General features: G+C 36.8%; 1 pseudogene; it reads left to right on the top strand.

The window, feature by feature from the left end:
• Nucleotides 1-411: 411 nt before the first annotated feature.
• Nucleotides 412-1268, top strand: LOC117284585 (annotated as a pseudogene).
• Nucleotides 1269-4791: the final 3523 nt, after the last annotated feature.

Genomic DNA, 4791 nt, shown 5'->3' on the forward strand with positions numbered 1-4791 from the left:
TAAATTCTGGAAATCATCTAATCATGTAGATTCTATCTCCAAAATATTTGTTGAATGCTCTTTCCATTAATCTTCACTTCCTTTGCTTTGTGTATACCCTATTATTTATTTATTCATTCATTTATTTATTTATTTGTAGTTAGTTTTTCTTTGTCTTCACTTCCTTTGCTTTGTGTATACCCTATTATTTATTTATTCATTCATTTATTTATTTATTTATTTGTAGTTAGTTTTTCTTTATATACGTATTTATTTTGGCAGTACTGGGGATTAAACCAAGGGCCTTAACATAAAAAGTGATTGTTCTGTCCCCAATTTGAAGAATCTAATGACTCTAGAGAAGTAAAACACCAAAAGCTAAATGCACAAAGGGGTGGCAGGGAGCATCCACAGAGGCGATTTCACCAGCTGATGCACAAAGTGACCCCCCTGTGTGCCACAGCCACTGCCTCTTGTGACACCAGCTGCTCCCAGCAGAAAATGCCCTTGACTTCTACCTCTACCGATTGTGGAAAATCTGCCAGAGAAACATCTTCACCAAAAACTACAGATTTGGCTTTATAAGGTTTGACTTGACAATCAAGTCAGGGAATAGCCTGGAATTCACAGGCTCAGACTCAGGAGACCACCCAAGTGACAGGAAGTCTGGAAACCAAGTCCAGGTGGATTGAATATGGCCTGACATTCACAGAGAACGGAGCACTGATCACACAGGGGAACCAAGATCGCTATGACAGGTCAGCTTGCACGTGAGCTGAAGCTGACCTTCATTCACCCTTCTCACCTAACACGGGAGGGAGGGATGGGGCTACAATGGACCTTGCTACCCAGGAGCCTTGGTGTTAAGTTATGAAGGCAGATGGCTAGCAAGTCCCCCAGTGACCCAGAGCAACTTGGTGGTCAGATACAAGATGGATGAGTTCCAGCTTCACATTAATATGAATACCAGGACAGAGTATGGTAGCTCCATTTACCAGAAGGAAAGCAAGAAGTTGGAGGCAGCTGTCACTTTTGCCTGGATGGCAGGAAACAGTTAACACCCATGTCGGAATAGCAGCACAGTGTCAGATGGACCCAACACACCTGCTTCCTGGTCAATGTGAACCACTCCAGCCTGATCAGTTCAAGATATGCTCCGACCCAAGAGACAGCTCGGATGGATGGCAAGAATGTCAGTGCTGGTAGTCACACAATTTGGCCTAAGACTGGAATTTCAAGCATATCTGAATACTGTGCAATCATTAATTTTAAACTCTTCTGCAGCATAGTCACCTTCAGAATTCAGTGCACTTTTTTTTTTTTTGTACCGGGGATCAAACTCGGGTCCTTGTACTTGCGAGGCAGGTGGCAGAACCACTGAGCTAAATCCCCGGCTCTCAGTGCACATTTTAATAGTGCATGTTTGATATGCATGAACTGCTACAAATCATGTTAGACCTACAGGTTAAAGATGATTCAGCTTCAAGGCATTACCAATTTCAGAGCTGTAGAAAAAACCCTATTCCGCAGAAGGTCCCTTAAACTATAGAGTTGCGGGAAACTTGGTGGCCCCTAAAAGAGATGCCATTTTTTGTTGTTGTTGTTTTAAAAAATCTAGATATGAGAAAAATAAAGAAACTATGATGTGATATTTATGTACCCCACAGTAAATATATTCATTATGTATTATGAATATGTACTAATAAAAATACAATAAAAAATAAAATCTAGATATGGTTGTAAGTATAAGTCAACAATGTGCAGACACTTTATAAATCTGTGGTAAGTAAACAAATAAAATTGTTCCTAAGAATGGAACCTTAGCTGCCAACCCCTAATTGATAGAAACTCAATGCTTGATGGTGTGTACAAACCCATCTCAAAGAAACTTTTTTAAGCTTCATGATCCCTTTCCACACTGACCCATCATCACCTCTTTTACACCAAAAGTAGTTTATGGGTTGTGGTAGCTGTTTCTTTTGTTCCATTTGGGGGTGGAGAGGGTGAATGTGAAGACTCCAGTCATTCCTGATTTATTTCCTTTTTGTGTTATCATCTTTTCTCCCCTTGTAACAGTGTATGAAATAGCTTCTAGAAGCTCCAGCCACAAGTTGAGAAGTCTGTGTGATTGCAGTCACATGGTGACAGCACTAGGGATCTAAATCGGACTTGTGCTGTATTCTCACTTTATATTACAGCAGTTTAATGGGTACAGTCTAGAGTCTTCCCTCTAGGATCTCCCTTCAAATCCTGTAACTAACCTTGCTGAAAATAAAACTTGAATAAAATATTTTTAAAGTGATCCAAGAAACACACATATAGTGCAAATCAAATCATCAGAGGCAGGACTGGATCTGGTACATTGTCAGGCTATTTGTCACCATTCTGTGAAAAGTTGCTCCTTATTTTTCCTATACTTTGATATTAATCCATATTTCACATAGGTAATAAAGAATATTGTATTATTGAAGGTCATCTATTGCATTTATTTCATTACCAAATCTTTGTAAAGATGGCTATTAGCTAGAATTTCTTAACATACATCCTTTATACACTTTAACAATCTCAGAAGTTCTCTTATTCAAAATTACTTCCAAGAAATTCTTCAACATATTTGCCCTTATATCTAGAAATTAGATGGGAGGGCAGGGGAATAGGGAAAAAATAAGAACCAAGGTACACCATGTAAAGGTACAATATCCCAATGATGAATGTAACTGTATTGTTTACCATAAATGTACCAATAACTTAATGGAAAATAAATAAATAAAAATAAAAAGTAAAAGCAAACAACACTATTTCAAATGGTTTCAATTGATAATTGTATGTATAAAATTGAGAGAATAACAAATATGGAGAGAATTTCTTAGTTTCTTTCCAATTATCTCCCTTTAGGGGATTAAAATATGACAATGCATATCAATCAGGTGTGTTCATAAACTCATAAGAAAGGAGTACCAGGTACAAGATCCAAATAATAAATGTAATTGTACTGTATACCTAAAATGTACCAATAAACTCAATAAAAGAAAGGAGTACCTAATTTTTGCTGGATATCACTGACTTGACTGTAAGAATGCTTTGGTTCCAAAAGTTTCTAAGCTTTGCTTTCTAGTTGACCTGATAATACTTGCAACTTAATTTGTAAAGTGTAGCTCTTGAAAGATACAAAATTCCTTCTTCTAATGAAGCATCCATAGAGAAGACAGACCAAGTGGGACAGACCTTTACTTTTATTTATAGACATAAAAGAGGAAACACTGGAAGAGGACTAAGGCCTGGTCTGAGAAGACCCACACAGTACAGAATTCTTTCTTGTTCAGAGGAAACATCAAGCCAAACTAACACTGTGGTTTCAACAGAAATAGGGATCCTTGGCAAGGATTCATCTAGAGTCACTAACATTGCATCCATTCACCACTGGCAATAGCTCTCACAATAGATTGTACTCCCCTCAAGAGAATGTCCAGCGCTGAGACTAAGGGTGTGAGACTAGGGGACTTGGTGCTCTTTCTTTCCTTCTTTTCATCATTCCCAACATGTAGCATTAATCCCACCCCTTTAAAGAACCTAATAGTAAGTATGCTCTTAAATGAGCTCTAGGGTGGATTTGGAAGGTGTGACATAAACTATCTCTCTAAAACTGTTCTAATTCAGAGGCCATGTTTCAAAATCCTTCACAACATGCACATCACAAATGAGTTACTGTTAACTAACAAATTTCCTTCTTTAAAAAGAATCATATCACAGTGACATATGTTTATAGCAGCACAGTTTGTAATAGCTAAAACTTGGTAACAGCCCACTTGCCCATCAGTTGGAGACTGGATAAAGAAAATGTGGTTTTTCTGTAAAATGGAATACCACTCATCCATAAAGAGTGAGAAATTAGAGTCATTCATAGGAAAATGGATACATATTGAGGATATACTCTTAAGTGAAATAAATAACTCACACATGTGTAAATAGCGAATAGTTTCTCTGGTGTGAAAAACTGTAATGGTACATAAGATCCTAATGGTATAATTGACAATTGAAATAGGAAGAAAAGGGCTAAAAGTGTAGGGGAAGTGGGAAGGGTAGGGGACAGGTAATAAGGGAAAAGAAAAAAACATGAGAAAGTGGAAGTAAAGTATTTGTAAATAGGGAAGGGAAGAGGGGTGAAGGGAGGGCAGGGACAAGGGGAAAAAATGAGAACCAAGACCCGTCATGTAAAGGAACAAGATCCCAATAATGAATGCAACTGTATTGTATACCTAGAATGTTCCAATAAACTCAATGAGAAAAAAAATTTCCTTCTTTAGTTAGTACTTGTTCAAAACAGTTTTACTGACAGTCAATTTAAATAAGGGTAATATAAATCTTAGTCATCAATGACAGTATGTTTTGTGTAGATTAAATCACCTATAATATCACAAAACTGTCATGATAGTGCCTAGCATGGTGATTCATACACAATGTGGTAGATCTGGTCCCCATATGGAAATAATATTATTATTATTATGGAAGATTTTTGTTGCCTCAGGGAAAAGAGAAATTTCCTTTGTACCTTATTTAATACCAAAAGATGGACATGTGTTTAAAGTGTTTGATATTGTGAAACCATTATTGTTATAATCATTTTATTTTTCAAAAAAACTCTTAGAAGGAGGCACGAAAAACTCCACGGAAATGGGAAAAGCTAAAAACTTCAAACAAGAAAATATTGATAAGTAGTTAGTGTCAGGATTGATCTATCTGTTGAATAAACAAGTGAGAATATGCACATATGATTTTTTTTTTTTGGTTTTATGAGACAGGGTCTCACTATGT

This window comes from Fukomys damarensis, unplaced genomic scaffold (assembly GCF_012274545.1).
Source record: "Fukomys damarensis isolate Sample0158 unplaced genomic scaffold, DMR_v1.0_HiC HiC_scaffold_38, whole genome shotgun sequence".
NCBI classification, from domain to species: Eukaryota; Metazoa; Chordata; class Mammalia; order Rodentia; family Bathyergidae; genus Fukomys; species Fukomys damarensis.